Source organism: Pteropus vampyrus, unplaced genomic scaffold (assembly GCF_000151845.1).
Source record: "Pteropus vampyrus isolate Shadow unplaced genomic scaffold, Pvam_2.0 Scaffold548, whole genome shotgun sequence".
Taxonomy (NCBI): Eukaryota; Metazoa; Chordata; class Mammalia; order Chiroptera; family Pteropodidae; genus Pteropus; species Pteropus vampyrus.
Window position 1 is genome coordinate 2,552,859 of NW_011889329.1, and position 21,863 is coordinate 2,574,721.

Below are 21,863 nucleotides of genomic sequence, written 5' to 3' on the forward strand. Positions count from 1 at the left end.
ATTAATACCGTTATTATTAATGGATGCCAATTTTTGTGTGTGTGTGTGTGCCAAGGACAACTTAAGTGCTACATGTTACCTTATTTAATCTACAGGGGTCCTCTAGGATCATATTGCTTTCCCCATTTTATAGATGAAGAAAAAGGCTCAGTGAGGGTAAACAATTGGATGCAAAATATCATATCATTAAAAAGTGGTAAAGCTGAAAATTTAAACCTAGGTATCTCTAACTTTTAAGATCTACCCTGTTATCAACTTTCAAATATACAAAACAATATTGTTAACTATAGTTGCCATGGTTTACACTAGATTCCTAGAACTTATTCATCTTATAACTTGAAGTTTTATACCCTTTGACCACCTTCACCAATTTCCTCCATTCCCTGTCTCTGGCAACCACCAATCTATTTTCTGTTTCTATAAGTTTGGTATTTTTTTTTTAATTCCACATGTAAGTGAGGTCATACAGTATTTGTCTTTCTCTGTCTGACTTACTTCACTAGCATATTGCCCTCAAGGTCCATCCATGTTGTTGCAAATGGCAGGATTTCTCTTTTTTATGGATGAATTATATTCTGTTTCACATATATATATTATATTTTCTTATCCATCCAGATGAAAATGATATAATTGCACTTTCCTTATTCCTAGTTCCCTAATTCCAGGCCCTTACTACTTATAACCTGATGATAGACCCCAATACAGTCTTTATATCCCACTAGCCCAGCTCACACTTAACAATGCCAGCCTGATCAGAACTTTAATGTGCCACCTAAACTTTAATGTCCATATAAATTCCCTGGGATTATTTTTAAAGTGCAGATTTTGATTTAGCAACTCTGGAGTGGGCCCGAGATTCTGCATTGCTAACAGTTTTGCAGGTGGTGCCAATACTGCTAATTCTAAGTCCACACTTTGAGTTGCAAGGGTCTGACTCAAGCGCCATCATTTGAATCTCTTCTTAAAGCTCACCCCCACTGAAACTTTCTCCTTGCTCCAAGCCCTCCTTCAAACTTCTCCTCTTGCATGGCAGTAGAACAGCACTCACATTGTAGTTTTGTTCTTATTTCATGCATTTCATTTGTTTAGTCTGCCCAACAAGATTATTTAGGTCCTTGAGGACAGAGATCCAACTTCTCTTATGTAAGAATTATTCAGATAGGACGCCAGCTCTCAGGGGGCAAGGTTCTTATCTATTTTGTTCATTGCTATATCCTCAGAGCCTAGAATGGTGTGTGGCACATAGTAAGCCCTCAATAGAGATTTGTCGAATGAATTAATGAATGAATAAATTAATGGATGGACGTATTTCTTTTGAATCCTTCACTGAGATTGGTATAGTGCTAGGTACATTGGTATAGTGCATGGGTACACTGCATGTTTTATTGATGTCTGGTTAAACTCCTAGGCACTACTCTTGCTGAATCTTTAAATTGTTCACTTTATTATATGTGAAACCTTTCATTTTTTTGTCTCCTTAATTCTTTCCAGTTACTTTAATTTTACAACTACCTGAGAGAGAGAGTTGCGTAATAAATAAGTTAAGCATATCTGAGAAGTGACTTTCCCTGAAATCATTTTGGGCCAGAGTTAGATAAGAATGTGGAAGACCAAATGCTAAATTTTGAGACCTAAACTATTGAAACGTTTCCTTAGAAACACTGCTTTTGATATCTTAATAAACTCTTTGACCTCTACTGCTAATAAATAAACTGTCTGTTGTTACTATTGATAGAGATCACTTGAGTTTTTACATGGAGTTCCTTGTGGTTTGCTTATGCTTTTTCACATATGTATGTGTATTTTTTAATTTAAATAAAATGATAAGAAATTCAAGTGTGCTTTTTTTAACTCCTCCCCAAAAAGGACACTTGAATATTTTACTTCAAAATGTCAGCCCAGAGTCTAATACTGTATGTATTACAATGTATTCCCACGGCTTGATGGAAAAAGTTCTTTGAGGGGAGATACTACATCTTATGGTATTTCCTAGCCCCATGTCTGTGTGACATAATGTAACATAATGCCTCAGATTGGATTCTGTATCTGCTTGATTGATGTGACTTGTGCCTCTATGAATACTTAACAACCATATAAATAAAGGTTGTATACAGATTAAGTGAAGTCAGTGAATTCCAAGTTAGACAGTATCCTTGAACTCAACCAAATTTAATAATTTAAATTTACAATCTGTGATTTCAACTTACTACATCTGTCACATCTTCAATATTAAATATTTTACCCATATTTGTCAATATTGACCAAATGGACTAGTTCAGAGCTAAAGTGTAGATAGACGGAAATGGCCAGACAAACCTTAATGTAGGCAATAGTGAGGTAATGCATTAGGGCCATGGTTCTCAACCAGGGGCAACTTTTCCTACTGGAGAAAATTTTGGTTGTCACAAATGGGGAGGAAAGGGTGCTACTGGTAGTGGATAGAGGCTATCCACTGCTGCTAACCATCTTCTGCATAAGACAGCCATCACAAAAAAGAACTATCCAGCCCAAAATTTCAGTGGTGCCAAGGTTTGAAAAACCATGCTCTACACTCTTTGCATTATGGGTTACTAACTAAGAAACAGACTTGGGGATTGCTGTTCCCTGAGGATTTCAGTTCAATATGGTGGCTGCCCACCCCCAAAATTCCCCACAAGATATTGGGCCACATCAAGGGGGTACTAGAAACAAACAAGTATTTTTATGTAACTTTTGTACTAAACCATAGATCATTTGCCCCAAAGAGTGAATACTACATCATGAAAACTTATATTGAGCAGAAAATAACTTTAAGAAAATTTAATGGTTTATTTAAAAATATTGAATCATAGAGCATATTCTAATATACCAGGCATTCCATAAAAGCCTTCAAATGTGAAAACTCATTGAGATGAATTTGACCTCTTATTCTACTTTACAAAATTTAAAGGTAGAATTTCACATTTTGGACTTTTATATTTTGAGCCAAATAACTATATTAAAATGTTTAAAGTATGTAAATATAGGAAGTGTAAGGGCGAATTGATACAATTATCTGAATTTCTATCAATTATCTGAATATTTAAAGGAAATTATCTGGTTAATTATAGAAGTTCTATCAATATTTTGATTCTAGCTTTTGGTCTCTGTACTGATATTTGGAAGTCCAATATTCAAGAGTTCCTCTTACTTTTGTTTTATATAAAAGCATAAGTGATACCTCAAATCTCCTCTTTATTCTTTGAGGATATCAAGTTGGAAACCAAGATATAATAGTTTTTGCAGATGTTGTATCCTCGTTATTGTTCCAGCAAAGCATCCCAAGGGAAAATCTATTGAATCAATTCGTGGTCAAGGAGCATTAAACCTACATAATTACTTCTCCTGAGTAAGCTTGCACCTTTTGGGGCTTGCACAATACTGTACCACAGTATCATCTATAACAAAAACTAGTATCTAAGACTTAGCACAGCAGAATTTTCTTGCTATCTTAACTTCCTGATACTACTGAGGGGAATAGAGCAATAGAGGAGGTGCACGGAAGCATATGCTGCTTAGGTGGTTTCCTGCTTATAACATTTCTTTACACATATGCTTACTCACTTTGAAAAATTTGCATTTATCAACCAAAAGAATTGAGCTTGTAACTTCTTGCCTTCACCAACTGGTTACAGAATTGAGAGAAGTAAACATGGCCAGGAAAATTTCATTCATATGTAGAGGTAGGAGTCAAAAGTTAGAATGTTAAGAGGTATCTTCCTGGTTTCAGTTTTGCTGCCTGCCTAAACTCTCACAGAGTCTCATTGTTGATCTTTAGATGCTTTAGGCAGAAGGTAAAAGCCCTCAGAAGCTTGCATGTACTCACAGTCCCTTGAAAAGTGACAAGACCACTGCTTGCTAAACCCTTTATCCAATAATGATTGTTTTGTGTTGCCAACAGGGGGACATGAAGAAACCAGGAAGTTTCTAGGACAGATTGTTTGGGTGACTGGGTTCTTTGTAAAAAATTCAGCTAACTTCTTTGTGCCCTCCAGTGTGCGATTCCCCGCCTCCCTCAGCTTTATAGAAATATAATAGACAATTAGTTGCTCATATTTACATTGTACAATTAAATGAGTTTTTTTTCAATTATAGTTGGCATACAATAATATATTAGTTTCAGTTGTACAGCACAGTGATTAAAGATCTATAGAACTCACAAAGTGGCCATCCCACTAAATCAGGTATCCTTCATTGCCCTTACATATTTTTTACATCGTTGACTATTTTCCTTATGTTACACTTTATATCTCTATAACTATTTTGTATCTATCCATTTGTACTTCTTAACCCCTTTGCCCCTTTTCAGCATCCTTCCAACCACTCTTCCCGTCTAGTAGCCCTCAAAATATTCTCCGTATCTCTGAGTTTGTTTCCATTTTTGTTGTTGTTATTGTTGTTGTTGTTTATTTTGTTCTTCAGATTCCACATGTACATGAAATCATGTATTTGTCTTAATCTCACTCACTTCACTCAACACAATACTCTCTAGGTCTATCAAGGCAATATCTTTTTCCATCCCCTTCCTTATAGTCTGTGTGTGTCTTTTAATCTGAAGTGAGTCTCTTATAGGCAGCATATGTAGGTGTCTTCTTTTCTTATCCATTCAGCTTCCCTATCTTTGTTGGAGCACGTAATTCTGTTCCATTTGAGGTACTTGTTGATAGGAATGTAGTTATTACCATTCTTTATTCATGTTTTTGATACATGTTTTTTCTTCTTAAAGAAATCCCTCCAACAATTGCTATAATACTGGCATGCTGTTGATGAATTCCTTTAGCTTATTTTTGCCTGAGAATCTCTTTATCTGTCCTTTGACTCTAAATTATATCTTTGCTGGATAACGTATTCTTGATTGTAGATCGTGGGTTTTCACCAGTTTGAATATTTTGTGCCAAGCTCTTCTATCCTGCATAGTTTCTTTTGAGAAATCGGCTGCCAGTCTTATGGGAGCTCCTTTGTAGGTAATTGCTTTTTTCTTGCTGCTTTTAAGATTCTCACTTTGTATTTAACCTTCGGCATTTTAATTATGATGTCTTGGTGTGGACCTCTGGGTTCCTGGTTTTTGGGATCTCTGAACTTCCTGGGGTTTTATGTCTATTTCTTTCACCAGGTAAGTGATGTTTTCCATCATTATTTCTTCAAATAGCTCTTCAACGTCTTGTTTTCCTTCAGGTACTCCTATTACATGAATATTTTTACATGTAATAGTGTCCCATAGGCTTCTTAAATTATTATTTTGGTCTTGGCTTCTTTTTTCTTGCCTTTCTAATTGAGTGTCCTTGGCTTCCCCATCCTCTATATTGGTGATTCGCTCCTCTTATTTATCCACTCTGTTTATTTCTTCTAATATACTCTTCATCTCAGATAATGTGTTCTTCGTTTCTGACTGGTTCCCTTTTATAATTTCCATTTCCATTTTTGTGTTTTTTATCTCTCAGAGCGAGGTGGTGTGTCACCGTGAAAGTTTGGTCATGGACTCAGCCCCTTTAGGAGACATATGCAGCTGCAGGCTGCCACAGCCTCTGTCCCACTCAGCTGCTGGGGACCGAGCAGACTTGCATCTTCGCCCCCTCTTACCTCCAACTGTTGCAGGGTGATTTCTTATTTCTCTCTCTAGTTGTAGGGCTTCTGTTCACCTAGACCCCCAGGTGATTCTGCTTACTGTTTGCACCATGTTTCCATCTCCACTTTGATGTGGTCGCAAGAGGGGATGACGAAGCTTCTATCATCTATGCCATTTTGTCTGGTTCCCCTTCAGTGTGTGTTTTTTAGTCAAAGGAGAACCTTTCATGTGTTATGACAAAATGATGCTAAATAACCAATTTAGGTGACATTTTCCCCTCTGAATTAACTCTTTTAAATGTCTTGAATTGACTGCTTGGTCTTTAATTTGTAGGCTTCTCAAGAAAACAGTTCTAGTCAAAGGTGGCAGTTAAAAACAGGAAAAAACCGGCAGTGAAACCAAAAAGGAAGTGACTATGCCATCAGCTCACACTAAGGAAAAGGAAGTTGTTGCCAGCACCTCTAAGAAAGGCAGTTATGTAAAATTACTATCCTTCGACTTGCTTGCTGAGGTTCTGTCATCCTGTAGTAAAAACTCTCACAGTTTTGTTACTGTTGTACTCAGGAGAACACGAACAGAGCAGTAAAGTAACAGGCACCCCTTGCCGGACTGTTATCAGGGACTACCAGAAGTTCCTGGGGCAAAAACTCAACTTTGTAGACAAGCAAATCTCTCACTCTACTCTTTTTTTTTTTCCTGTGCCAAATAGATATTTTAAGATTAGCTAAAATTCAGTATGTTATACCATAAGGCCCACCACAGGGTTTCAATTATAGACTGTAACAGGAGATTTTTGATAAGAAATAGAAGACAATGTATTTTTCTACTCTCATGTGGCCTCAAAGGACGCCTGGGCCATTCCACCTTTCCCTTTTTCACTTTCTTTTCTCCTCCTTTCTTTTCTTCCCCACGTATTTCTTTATCACAGTGCCAGGAACTCTGATAAGGCCTGGGAGTAAACACAAGGAGTTTGCATTCTCACAGGAGAATACCATAAATAAAAAACAAGGAGCACTCAACATTATTATAGTATCAGTACATGAAAAATTGCTACAGCAACAGGCACCAGAGAGCAATTCATTTTACCTGCGTAGATCGTAGAAGGCCTCACAAAGGAGATGATATTTAAGCTAAGCCTTGAAAAATGAGTAGGAGGTAGCCAGGTAGAGATTTGGGAAGAGGGAGTGGAAAAGAGTGGGCATTACAGATGCTAAATAACCAATTTAGTGTAAAAGGAATGGTATAAACAAGTGCCTAAACTAAGCATGTGTATCCCTCATCACCTGACAACCTGGTTAAAATACAAATACTATGCTCCATTTGTACAGATTCTGATTTTGTGGGCCTGAGATGAGAAAGGGAATTTTATTTTATTTTTTAAAAATTCCCAGGCGATTTTGATATGTCCTCTTGGTTATGAACTACTAGCTTATAGAAATGATAAGCTTTCTTTGAGGACTACCTTGTAGTTTGGTTTAACAGGAAGAAATAAAATACATGAAGCATCCCAGCAATGAGTTTGAAAGGAAAAAGTGAGGTTGAAAAGAGAAGTCTATGAACCTTGTATGCCACTCGAAAGACTTTGAACTTGATCCTGTAGGCTCCTAGGAGTACTGAGTGGTTTTTGAAAAGAGAGGAATTTGTTCTAGATTTGTATTTTTTAAAAAAAAACCTACCAACCAACCAAAACAAAGCAAACAAACAAAACCTCTGGTTAGTACATAAAGGATAGATTGGATATGGAAGTGACTGGAAGCAAAGGAACCTAGTAAGAAGTCATTATTAATTAGGTCATTGTAAAAGTACAGAAGAGAGTCTGAACTAAATTAATAGCTGTGAGAATGAAGAGGAGGGGATAGATTCCAGAAACAATTTTGAGGTGGAATCAACAACATTCAATCAATTGGATGTGGACAGAATCAGAGGCTGACATCTAGCTTAAGGAAATGGGTAGATGTTGACACCTGGAACTGAGCCAGGACATACAGAAGGAGGACCAGGTTTGGGGAAAAGAAAAGGAGTTCAGTTTGGGTACACTGGGTTTAAGGTGCCTGCATGACATCTGAATGAAGATATCCAAAAGGCAATTGAAAATAACAAGAGGACAGATTGCAAATATAAATTTAAGAACTGTAGAGAGAAATCCTTTATAACCTCAAAGCAAGGTCTCCATACAGGACATAAAAAAATAGAAACCAAGTTGAAACCATTTACTTTTTATTTAAAAATCATGTTTTGAAAAATTGTCTTATGATTTGGTCCTGTCAAATTCTGCCTATGCCCACTGACTTCATATCTATCCACAGAAAGCATACCATTTTTTCAAAGTAATGACTGTTTATCTCATGTCTATAAGACTGTATTACTAAATATTTCTGTTGTGTTCCTGCATACATGGATTGTTTTTTGCATGCATGATAATGGCAGTAAAGGAAGGAATGAAATAAAAGACAGAAATGACGTGAAGAAATCTGAATGCTATCTTGCCAAGTTTTCTGGGATGGTTTTCTTGCATGCAACTGTAAAATAGATTATTGTGCACCAGAACAGTTTGTATTATATTTCCCCTCCTACATTCAAAAGAAAATGAGGTGGGAGATGACATGCATGCTTAGTTTCATGAAGCCAAGTTAGTGTCTTATACAATGGAAAGAAAAATAGGAACAATTTATTGCAATCTAAAGCACAGATTACTAGCAAAACCATGATATTTACCTGCTGTGAAAGTGCACAACTTTAGTTAATATTTCTCCATTTTTTCAGAATCATTTATACCATTCTGGCTCTTCCATTCTTTCTGTGCAATTTACCTTTTATGAAACTTCACACATCCCTATAGTTTACCATATGTGGAGGTAAGCATTCAAATGACTAAATGCCATCTTGAAATTAACATAGATAAATCTTGCTTTTCATATAAATTGTGAAAACTGTGGTAGACATTTACAATCTGAGATCATGAAAGCAAATACAAATAGATTATATTTTAAATGTTTTGTACAATGCATTTTATTATGTGTTTGAGTTTTTCTCAGGTGTTACAAGAAACTGAAATATACCAGCTCTTAAATTTTAATGTTGATATAGTTCATGAAATATATACTAAAATTTTTTTCTTATTTTTTCCAGACTCTCAAATTATAAAAAGTTTATTGCTGTATGGAAAGATCATTTATATGCACAATAACAGAAGAATTTGTTTCTGGGTTGTAAAGTGTTAGGTTATTGTACATGTTTCCTAGTAAAAAAATAAGGCATTCAATGTTAGTATATATAAAAATACACTTCGTTATCACTCTTCTACTTTGATTCTGCACATAGTAAATAAGATGTAAAGTAATTCTTTCATTGTCCTTTTTAAAGGAGAAGCCCAAGGCAAACTCATATTAATGTAAATAGTGGAATTAGGTAGCTATTAGAGTTATCATTTATATAGTGCTTACTCTGTATCAGGCATGGTTGCCATTTACATATATTCCCATGTAATCCTCACCACAGCTCCGTGAACTAGTTACTACTATCATAATATCATTTCCATTTTACAGTTGACCAGACTGAGGCACAAAGAGATTAAGTAACTCATCCAAGGTAGGGTTGCTAGATAAAATACATGATGCCCAATTAAATTTGAATTTTAGATAAGTGATGAATAATTATGTGAGACATATTTATACCTAAAAATATTATTTATCTGAAATTTAAATTTAACTTGCTCTCCTGTATTTTTATTTGCTAAATCTGACAACCCTACAAGCCAAGGTCAGATGATTATTAAGGAGTGGAACCAGAATTTGAACTTTTAACCACTATATTTGAATATCAGAATTTGTGCTTTTACCCACTATACTTCTACTGATTATAAGGAATGGAGGGTACAGTGCTTCATTATCTATATGTAGAATATTGAAAAACTCAAGACTAATGGATGACTTTTGGGCAGGATCATAGGTATACAAATTTTAATTTACTGTAATTTACTCCAATTGTTAATTATCATTGGGTCACAGCATTTTTAGTGAGAATTTTTGTTCTAAAGGTGATAAGATCTATAACATTTTAAAACTTTTTTTCTTTAGTACTCTCCAAGCCGAGGGAAAAAGTATGATTCACTGTAACGGGTGGAATTAACTGGTAGTAATGTTGCTCAAAACACCTTTTTTTTCCTTCACAAAACAGCTTGGTATTGTTTACAAATAGTAAGAGCTTTTTTTAGTAAGAAGTTTTTAAAAGAAAAATATATATGTTTACTCACAACATTATCTTCTCTTCTTCCTTTGATATTTTTACTCTAAAACAGGCAAAGAGGCGTCTACTTTTTGAAAGGTACTACAATTTAATGGAAAAAAAAACAAACAAACATGGGCTTTGGAGCCAGACAGACCTAATTAGCTATGTGAACTGATGTCTGAGCCTCATTTTCTTCATCAGAAAAATGGGGATTGTTAATACCTCCTTCTCATGGTGATGGTGAAGATTAAATGAGATAATGGACATAAACTGCTCTAATGCGATACCTAGCACAGAATTGGCACTTCACTAATAGCGTTAATTCTTTTCCCCTGTCCATTTGCCTCTTCCCCAGAGCCTCCACTAGTCTTAGCAGTCTTCATGAATCTTTGAAAATCTAACCTTTATTTACAAAAGCATTTAACTTTCCCAGTAGTTATATAGCAATCAGAGGTAGACTCAGTTGGAATCCTGTGTGCCAAAAATATTTCCCTTCCTTTAGCGATTTCCCCCTCAGCTTTATTGAGGTATAATAGATAATTAGTTGATCATATTTACATTGTTTGATTCAATGAGTTTTTTTTTCAATTATAGTTGGCATACAATAATATATTAGTTTCAGTTGTACAGCACAGTGATTAAAGATCTATAGAACTCACAAAGTGGCCATCCCACTAAATCAGGTATCCTTCATTGCCCTTACATATTTTTTACATCGTTGACTATTTTCCTTATGTTACACTTTATATCTCCATAACTATTTTGTATCTATCCATTTGTACTTCTTAACCCCTTTGCCCCTTTTCAGCATCCTCCCAACCACTCCTCCCGTCTAGTAGCCCTCAAAATATTCTCCGTATCTCTGAGTTTGTTTCCATTTTTGTTGTTGTTATTGTTGTTGTTGTTTATTTTGTTCTTCAGATTCCATATGTACGTGAAATCATGTATTTGTCTTAATCTCACTCACTTCACTCAACACAATACTCTCTAGGTCTATCAAGGCAATATCTTTTTCCATCCCCTTCCTTATAGTCTGTGTGTGTCTTTTAATCTGAAGTGAGTCTCTTATAGGCAGCATATGTAGGTGTCTTCTTTTCTTATCCATTCAGCTTCCCTATCTTTGTTGGAGCACGTAATTCTGTTCCATTTGAGGTACTTGTTGATAGGAATGTAGTTATTACCATTCTTTATTCATGTTTTTGATACATGTTTTTTCTTCTTAAAGAAATCCCTCCAACAATTGCTGTATTCCTTTAGCTTATTTTTGCCTGAGAATCTCTTTATCTGTCCTTTGACTCTAAATTATATCTTTGCTGGATAACGTATTCTTGATTGTAGATCGCGGGTTTTCACCAGTTTGAATATTTTGTGCCAAGCCCTTCTATCCTGCATAGTTTCTTTTGAGAAATTGGCTGCCAGTCTTATGGGAGCTCCTTTGTAGGTAATTGCTTTTTTCTTGCTGCTTTTAAGATTCTCACTTTGTATTTAACCTTTGACATTTTAATTATGTTCTGTCTTGGTGTATTCCTCTTTGGGTTCATTTTTTGGGGAGGACTCTGAGCTGCCTTGAGTTGTATGTCTATCTCCTTCACCAGATTAGGGAAGTTTTCCATTATTATTTCTTCAAATATATGTTCAACTTCTTGTTCTCCCTCTTCAGATACCCTTATGACACAAATGCTGTTAGCCTGAATTTTGTCTCATAGTCTTCCTATATTATTACTATATTCTTGGTTACTTTTTTCTTGCCATTCTGGTTGGGTATTTTGGCTTCCTCATCCTCTATATCAGTGATTTGATCCTCTTCTTCCTCCACTCTGTTAATTCCCTCTAATAAACTCTTTATTTCAGATAATGTATTCTTCTTTTCTGACTGGTTCCCTTTTATAATTTCCATTTCCATTTTTATGTTTTTTATCTCTTTCTTAATGTTCTTACTGAGTTCACTTATACTTCCCTTAATTTCATTGAGCATCTTTATAACCAGTGTTTTAAACTCTGCATCTGTGAGATTGTTTGACTCCATTTTTCCTTGATTTCATATAGTTTCTGCTTCTTTGTCTTCCCATTTTGGCTGCCTTTCTATATCTGTTTCGGTGTACTAATCAAAACTTCTAAGTCTCTCAATTTTAGTGTGGCTTTGTGTGATAGCTGTACAGCAGCACATTCCTGAGAGTAGTTCAGCTATAGGCCAAGTTTAGCCCTAGCTTGTGCTCCTCCGGGACCACCTGTTAAGATTCAGCAAGCAATCCACAGATGCTGTGCTTATAGTTACCTCAAGAGGCCATGCCAGAAACTAAGTTCAGTTGCCTCCAGTGTGAGTCTTCATGCTGCTGAGCAAGTGGCACTGGACTTGCCCCAAGACATCACTGGATGTGGCTTGAGAGGGGCTACGAGTTGGGAGAGGCCAAGTTTCAGGGAATCCTCTGGGTGGAGCAACCTCTGTTGTCCAGTTTGACGATGTTTTAGCTATGCTGGTGCTGAGTCCACACACTGGGAGTGGAGAGGCCTTAACGGAGGAGCAATGGATACCACCAGCACTTCCACCCAGTAGAAAGCCTGCCTTCAGCCCTTGCTTTGAGAACTCAGTGTCTCTCTGTAAGTCCCTGGTGATTCCTGAGCAGCCACCCAGCACTGGTGCTAAGAGTGAGCAGGTCTGTCACCGCAAAAGTCTGATCGCTGATGGGGCGCCTTTAAGAAGTGTCTGCAGATGCTGGCTAGTGTTGTGGTAGCCTATGTTCCACTTAGCCACTGAAGACCAGGCAGCCTCACACCTTAGCCCCCTCCTACCTCCAATTGTTGTAGGATGATTTTTTATTTCTCTCCCTAAGTGTAAGGCTTCTGTTCATCTAGACCCCCAGGTGACTCTGCTTGCTGTTTGCTCCGTGTTTCCTTCTCAACTTTGATGTGGTCACATGAGGGGATGAATGAAGCTTCTATCAGCCCAGTTCTCCTTTTCATGATTTTAGAATCTCTAAAATATTTAGGTTAGAACAAAAAATTACAGTGTGATATCTGCTCTTAGAGATTAGTTGTAGCAATTTTTAAAGTGATTTTCTTTTCTTTGAGAATGTTCTTAGAGTTTCAGGTTGGGGTTTATATACTTCAGTTTCCTGGTGAAACTGACAATGAACATCTGTGAGGGACACAGAAAGTCATAAAGAGAGATGAGAAGGCCAGGGAAATTATGTCATTAATGCATTTTCATGTGTGTATCTGTGTCCATGTGCATTGAAGCAAGGGGTGCTGTTATAAATTGAGGGAAAATACAAAAGTAAGTGAAGTTAGGGTTAAATGCAAAGTTATTATAAGATTAGAAAGCAAATAACCTTGCTATTGAAAAAAAACTAATTCTGAGATAGTATATAGTGTGCTAATTAAGAACATGAATGTGGAGCCAGACTACTTAAGTTCAAATTCCAGTCTTATTTCTTCAGCAAGCTACTAAGTTTCTCTGTAACTCAGTTTCCTCGTCAAATTGGGTAATAAAAATACTTACCAAATCAAGTTGATTTAAGGGCTTAATTGAGTGTTATTTTATTCTTTAAAGTTTTATTGCAGTATGACATATATACAGAAAGCTTCACAAATCATAAGTGTCAAACAGCTCAATGGATTTTCTCAAAGTTAACACACTTATCAATATGTCATCCAGATCAAGAAACAGAACACTAACTGCATCCCAAGAGTCATCCTGATGACCTTATCCAGTCACTACTTCCTCCAACCCAAATGTATCCAGTTCCTTGTCTTCAAATATTGTGAATTCATATTGCCTACCTTTGAACTTTAAATGAGGATTTAAAGAATAACAAGATTTTAAGAATAACAAGAAAGAGGTATGTTTTGGGGGTAGAATTCTTAATAGGAACAACAAAATAAAAAGTGATCTAAAGTATGAGGATGAAGTTAAGTGTAACAAGCCTGTTTAAAAACAAATGAGTTCTTAAAAACATTTTGCTTCTGTAAATTATATCTATTAGATATTTCATGGTAAGGAAAACACATTCTATTTGAGACATCAGATGAAACATATGAGCACAATTCAGAATAAGAATTTTACTCAAATCATTAAAAGATTAATAAAAAATGAGTCTGGCAGAAGCATTTTTAGGCCTCAGTTTCCTGAGGCCTAAAGAGAAGAGAATTAAGCCATCTCTAATGTTCTTTCCAACACTAACATTTAATGATTATATGAAAAAATTTCTTAAAAAGCAAAATCTGAAAATCTCTGAACCACTGTTTTAAGGCCAAATAATTAATATAAAGTCACAGTCAAACATGACCTTTCAGAAGGAAGGCAGTAGAATTTCTGTGAGGGAAAATCATGTCTGACTAATCTATTAGTGCTCCTCAAGAGAGTAAATAACACATGGACAAGGTGGAACCGGGGGATAGAATTTACATAGACTTTTAAAAAAGTCTTTTACAAACTTCCATACTGTTGACAATTTTTTATTGTTAAATGAATTCCTATGGGATTTGGGAAAACATTTTGTCATGGAAGATGAGCTAACATACAGAATGAAATGGAAGATAGGAAAAAGTGGGTGTTTCTCTTGATGGAGTAGTGTCAGCATTGAGATATCCATGGTCTGAGGTTTATTTAAGTATTATTAGTGATGTAAAATAAAGTATACACAGTGATGTTTCTGTGTTTGTAGTTGGCACTAAGCTCTTCTCAGTAGAGAAACGCCAAGCTGACATAGGATAAATGACAATTAAAACCTCTCAAAAGTGGAGGAGTGGGAATAGTAAATTATCTCAGCAAGGTAAAGCATTTACAGTAAAAAATTCTAACTATACAATACAAATAATAGGATCTGATGTTACTTATGGCTCTAAAAAAGGATCTAGGAGTTATAGATATTTATGGAAAATTTTCAGCTCTCTGTGCTATTTTTAACTAGAAAGGTCAACAAAATGCTGTGTATCAATACAAAACAGACCAACAACAGAATGATACATTATCCTGTTTTTGAAAAAAGATTAAAACCTGGTACAGCTATATCTGTAACATAATGCTTAATTCAGGTGGTCAATAAATTAAGAAAGGCAAAATGGAGCTCAAGGTGGTATAGAGATGGGCAGCAAGAATGAAAGAATAAGAAAGAGACAGATTCAAAGTATTAGAATTCTTTAACCCAAAAACTTTAAGATAAAGGCAATGGCCAAAGTTTGTACTAATATTAGTACTACTGATAATTACCACTTACTTGCTACTACTCTGTGCCTGGCACAGTCTAAGCACTTCACATGCATTGCATCATTCAATACTTGTTAACTGTATGAGGTGGGTCCTACCATTATCCTAATTATAAAAGCATCATGAAGGGTGGTCAAAATGAATAGTGGTCAAAGTTATTTATTTACTGACTAGAGCTCAGCAGAGAACTACAAACTTAAAGGAGTCAAATTAAAGACAAACAAAAGGAAGAGAGACTTTCAACAGTGGGCAGTGAAATCTAGGGAACTCACCACCTCACGCAACAGTACCAGTTGAGCTGAAAAGAGAGTCAAGAAGAATTTAGAACTATATGTGTAGAAGATAAAACCAAGATAGCTTACTAAGAGAATCTTGTAAATTATCTTTAAACTTTGAGGTTGTCATTAAGGAAGACAACCACACCTTCCCCAGTCCTACTTGCCAACATGTTTCAGAGTCCCCCTATAAAAATTTTGGGTTGTATGGGCCATAAATTTGGCAAACTGTGGCTGTTCCTTTTAAATGATGACATATGTAGTGGAATGGTTTACAATTTTTGTGGGTATTTCAAGGTGGTTATAATTTACACTCTACTTGGATCAGTTTTCATTGTTATCCTAAATTACACAGAATCCTATTTAAAACAAAGTTTTACCTTGTAGAAATAGAATCTTTTTAAAAAAATTGCTTACAGGAGAATGAATTGCCACAAAGAGCAGGTAGAGGGTTTTTCTTTTAACATCCATCCTCAAGCCAGGATTTATTGGGGGTTATTTCATGCTCATATTTTCTTAAGAACTTACATTTTAGAGAAAATACATTTCATATCAGGAAAAACAGGAAAGTAGCTTTAAAAACTATCCCTGTATAAAAAGTCTCCCATGAAAACTTACAGAGTGCCTTCTCTGACATCAATGCACACAAAACCCAAGGACAGACTCATGCAGTGTTGCTTGGGACTTCTGTATGGTTGGTATAACACTGCTAGTTCCACAAAATGCACCAATGTCCTCTCTTAGCTTGGTGACCACTACCTTACTAAAACATTGTATGTGCTCTGGGCACACCATGAAAAAGAAACAGAGAAGAGAAAGGCTAGGAGTGAAAGTCTAGTTCACAGAGAACTAAACTTACTTGTGCGAAGGAAGTATGAAACAAAAAAATGAAAAAAAAATGGAAACCTAAGAAACAGAAGAATGAGGAAGGGAAAAATGAAAAGAGAATTGTTCTGAAGTATATTATACTACAATTTAAAAATTGTTTAAAAAGAGAGGGAGGACTAAATGTGGATTTTAATGGTAATATGAATAATTGGGCCATAAGCAAAATGGTGAAGCTGCCCCATCCTTTGAGCTCTCTTATTTCTCACAGCAAAGTCTCTGCTCTGTCCTCATTTTCCTCATCCTGACCCTGTGTCCTCTGGCTGCCCAAAGCCCATTGCAGTAGTTAATGGCTAAACCAGTACTTCACCAGGCAGTACCCTGATTCAAGGCCATTCTTACCTCTTTTGTTCAAAATGTATCTGTGTTCTGCCCATTTTAAAACCTGGCCTGAGAACATTTTCATCTTAATGAGACTACTTATTAAATAGGGTCTCTACTTCTAGCTGCAAGTAGAGATATTTTGGGAGCAGAGGCCTCCACATACCTTCAATAACAGGTGGAAAGGCAACCATTTTTGTCTAAGTCAGGTAACCACACTGACCTTCCATTTTCTAACCTGTAGGTTGAATATAATACTTTTCATTTCTATTAAGATTGACAACACTTTCATATACATTGATCCACAGTCACCCTCTGAGATAAGAATTATATCTCCATTTTATAGGCAAGGGAACTGAAGCTCAGCAAGGTTAAGTAACTTGTCTTAGGATACTATTGGTGAAAGGGCCAGTGCATAGGGAGTCAGCGAGCCAAGATAGTGAGTTTATATGTGATGATAGAAGCTGCTTATACAATGGTACCTGGCATGAGGGCCATGTGACTATATGGAGATAGTATGAAACCAAAGTTATAAGTATGGGCTTTGGAGTCATAGACACCTAGGTTTGACTCTTGGCCCTGCCCTTATTATTTGGCATTCCTTGGGCAAGTCACCTTCTCTGAATCTATATTTCCTCATTTGGAAGATGCAGGTAATAACGCCAAACTTATAGAGCTGTTGTGAGGATTAAGTGAAATACTGAGTGTAATGTACTAAGTATAGTGCAGAGCACATGAAAAATTGGGGCTGGGGGAAGAATGTGAGAGCTCCTGGAGTAATTTGTAGTAATATTTGGTGCACCTGGTAGCCTAGAACATAGAGTCCACTGCTCCAAAGGTAGAGTTCACCACTAGTGACCAGGCCATAGGCAAACAAAACCAAACACGGTTGATACAAAGAAAGAAAGAGAGGGGAGGAGGGAGGGAGGAAAGGAAGGAAGGAAGGAAGGAAGGAAGGAAGGAAGGAAGGAAGGAAGGAAGGAAGATGAGGCTGTGGGGTCTGTAGGTGGGACTGGTCAATACTACCTAGGATTTGGTTGCAGTTTCCTTAGAACAGTGGTTCTCAAACTTGACTTGATTCTAACTTGTATTAGAATCATCTGAAGGGGTTTTTAAATGACAGATGTCTGGGCCTCACTCCCAGAGTATCTGATTCAGAAGGTCTTGGACGAGGCCTGAAAAATTGCATTTTTAATGAGATCCCTACTGTTGCTGATACCACTGATCTTGGGACCTCACTTTAAGGATCATTGTCTTAGAATAAAGAATTCCGTTCAGTTCCAGGAAACAGAGTTTCCTTGATTTGTTTCCATTTTCCTTCTTAGTAAAAATCCACTTGAAAAATGCCAACCCTGTTCTAATAAAACAAAAGGATTGCCCATAACTGGTCCAAGAGAGCTAGGGCAATCAGAGGACTGCTGGAAACCAGGAATGGTGGTGGCAGTGACTGTCCCAGCTAAAAGGCTGGAAGAAGACTTAGAGCAGAACAAAGGTTGAAACTCAGCTGTGATTACTGATCCTTTCCAGCTTGAATTCTCCCTCACAAGCTTTTTCTTGCTGAAGTTTTTTATCCCTTTTATAACTACTAATGTATTTTTTCTTTTTTTGGGGGGGGGGAAATCCACTGCATTTCCTTTTTATATTTTTCCTACTCCCTTGTTTTATAGTTTGTCAACCACAAGGCCAGTATGAACTTATTGGAGAGCCTAGAGCAACATGCACAGATTATGGCTGGCTGAGCAAAAAGTGTAATGAAATTAGACATCTCTCCTGAAGTAAAATATGTACTCTGTGCTCTGTATCATGTTACAGCAAATTTGAAAACCAAGGGCTGTGTTCTAAGTCACTGCTTGATAGTTGTCAGTAACTAAGCCTCCACTACCTGTTAAACATAGTTAATGAAGCAGCCTGTGTTTATAAATTAGAGGAATTGTCTTTGAAAATTGTAACTCAATAGAATGAGAAAGATAGACTTGGATTTAGAATTCTAGATTAGAAATCATGTGTCCCATGAATTTCAAGGGGGTGAAAGAACTTATAGTTTTACTTATTAAGAATATATATTTCTACTGCAAATCTTGCGAAACTGAAACAAATCAGAAGCTCTACTATAAGAATGTAAGTTTCAGCTCTTGAGACAGAGATACTTTGGATTACAGATTCCTTATAGGTTGTCTGGGCCTGTTCTGTGCCTTTAAGCTATCGGGTATTTGCCTGTACTAACCTGCCTATGCTACATGAAAACAAGCCTCCCTCTTTTTTTTTTTTTTTCAGAATACATGACTTCTGAACTGAACCATTCACCTCAACGTATCTTATACTCATTTCTAACTCATCTTCAAGTCTGTTCTAATTTCTGACCTCGTGATTTACTTTTCCTCTTACTGTCTTGCCTTACCCTAGAAGCTAGCACTTGGTATTCCCAAACTTGAAACTTTTGCAGTCCTCTTTGGTCAATAATATGATTCCCCACTTGGCTCAACAGCTATTGGCATACATAGATGAGTGCCCCACTGGGACCAACCCATTCCCTAGTACTTTTACACAGGCCCTCTTGGAAGGTACCACTGCTCGATATACCAAGTTCTTGGAGCAGAACTCAGTCTTGAGATTTGTGGATCCTTGATATTGCTCTCAGAAGGAGCAGAAAACAAATGGAAAGGAAAAACTTTGATTGTCCAATCACCATATACAGAAGAGCCAAATGAATTTTTATATTGTCTAAAGTACATGAGAGAGAAAAGTGATGGTTTATACTATATACTATTTTGTGGCTCTAACTTTTCAGGTGTGAAGAATTACTATTTTTTCCTCTCCTTTATATCCACCCCCTCAACAGCCCACCTATCGATTGATTGCAAAAAGTTATTAATGCTACCCTCAATAATGTCTCTTGAACTGATCATCTCTTACTTGAGCTGTTTGCAATAGTATCCTAACTGGTCTCCTTGTGGCCAATGTCTCTTGCTCCCCTGGTCCCACTCTTGCATACCCCTCATCTCCTGTCAATCCATTCTCCATACTTCTTCCAGAGTAGTCTTTCTAAAACACAGATCTAATCATAACACTCTTCTCTTAATAATTTTCATTCCCATATATGTACCTTACTGTTATTTTATATATATATGTATATATATATGTATATATATATATATATATATATATATAAAATTCTGGTTTTTGAAAAGATAAACTTCTAATTATGACAATAATATTGATCTACTATGTTTGTGTTGTGTATTAGAGTGTTTTTTCACAATTATTATATAATTTTTAACAGTAATCCTATGACTTAGATATTTTATGTCTATATTTGAAGAGAGAGTGTAACTTTTATGTATAGTAAATGGTACATAGTATGACATGGATATATTAAAAATTAAATATGTACTGGATCTATTGGCTAAGCGAATACATTAGGTACTCTTAAAGAAAATTCAGACTTTTAGTTCCAGAGAATGAATTTGTTGAATCTTATTCAGATGCTGGCAAATCTCAGTTGTTTAGAGCATGCAATTACTGGGGTCAAATTTGGTGGTTCAATTCCTATTTTGTTTAAGTCAGCATCATTCGGTTTCATGGTCATAGTCTGTAACCCTAACCTCAGCCAGCTATTTTATGATTGTAGGTCCCAATGGAACATGGATAACAGAATATAATAAATCTACATCATGACTCCCTCCCTGTTACTTGAAAACTTGAATATAATAGTAACTTCTCAGTGTTATGTGGATTTTTTATATGCAGTTATACAAAGTTTTAGCACTAATCATCTAGACAAAGAGACAGTATTATTCTCCAAAATGGTACTCTGAGGACCCTAAAGGAAGCTCCATAAATATGGCAATAGTAATTTCCTAATTATACAATTCCTGTCTCAAAATGCTAGTTCCATCTCTACTGATGACTTAAGTAACAATTATTAATATAGCTTCAGATAAATTTCATAATAATTCCACTTATTAACTTCTACATTCTCTCTTGAATGAATAAGAAAATATCATACAGATTATACTGGCTTTCTCATTTACAGGGATGAGAAGAGCATCGGGTTCAACCTTATGCATAGAAGGCATTGCAAATTGCCTATATGGCAGCACTGAGAAAACCCTGACCAGAAATTTTCACACTCCCTCTTAATTTCTCTGGGTTAAGGCAAGAATCCATTCTTAATATGCAAATTTCTCTGAAAGGAGAAATAAATCATTGTCAATAATTAGCACACAGGTATGAATTAATTTATCTACTTAACACTTAACTAAAAGAGATGTCTTGAGGAAGACACCTGACTGGTCATATTTTGATGGGAAGATAGTGGAGATAAAGGTTTATATTCCCAAAGAACAGACTTTTGTCAGATCCCGAGGACACTATGAAGGCACAGGATGGGATATATGGGGGTGAAGTAGGAATATTCCTAGAAGAGAGAAGCTGAACAGTACCAGGAGATAAGCTTCTCTTATGTCTCCATTTGGCTTTAAGCTAGCAGTAATAAGAATATATGAAATGATATTGTGTTAACAGCATCCTATAATGTTTACAAAACCAAGTTCTGGCATCAGACATACTTGAGTTCAAATTCTAGTTCTGCCACTCTCTAGCTGTGTGGCCTTAGGCAAGTTTCCTAATTGTTCTGAGCCTCAATTTGCCGACCTTTAAAGGTAATAATAGTTCTTGCCATACAGGGTTGTCTTGAGAATTAAATGGGATAGTTCATGTAAAGCACTTAGTGGGATGTCTGAAACATAATAAACAATCAAGATATGTTAGTTGTTACTATATAAATAAAATTTAAGGTTGCTTATTCTCAAGTATATATAATATATTCTCAGTTGAAAGCTTACCTTAGTGGAATCAGATTTATGCCACCTCAAAGTAATCAAAAGTTTTTTGATGCTAGAGAGAAATAAATCTGATTAAAATAACATAAGAAATATGCCCAAGAAATAAATGAGGATGGAAGGGTCCCTATGTTACAACAGAGCCCCGAAAGCCATACTTTGGAAAGATGAGGGCTAATCATATGTATAATAGTCGATAACTGAATTAGTACCATGAGAATTCAGAGCAGTGTATAAGGTAAGCAGATGAAACAAAGCTGGAAGCAGAAGCAAATGATACCTATTCACTTAGAAACTGTGTAAGATCTCTGGTCGACTTGTAAAAACAAGATGCAGTTTCACAAAAACAATTTAGAGGAAGAAATGAAGCTGCAACGCCTTTTCAAGATAGGAGTTTGAGAGCAAGACATCACATTTCAAAGGTCATGTTTATTATTATTTATACAGACTTTTAATTGACAATTCAGAGAATTGTCCTTGAGCCCTGAGGACATTTTTCTTGTTTAGAGATCACTGATTAGCTG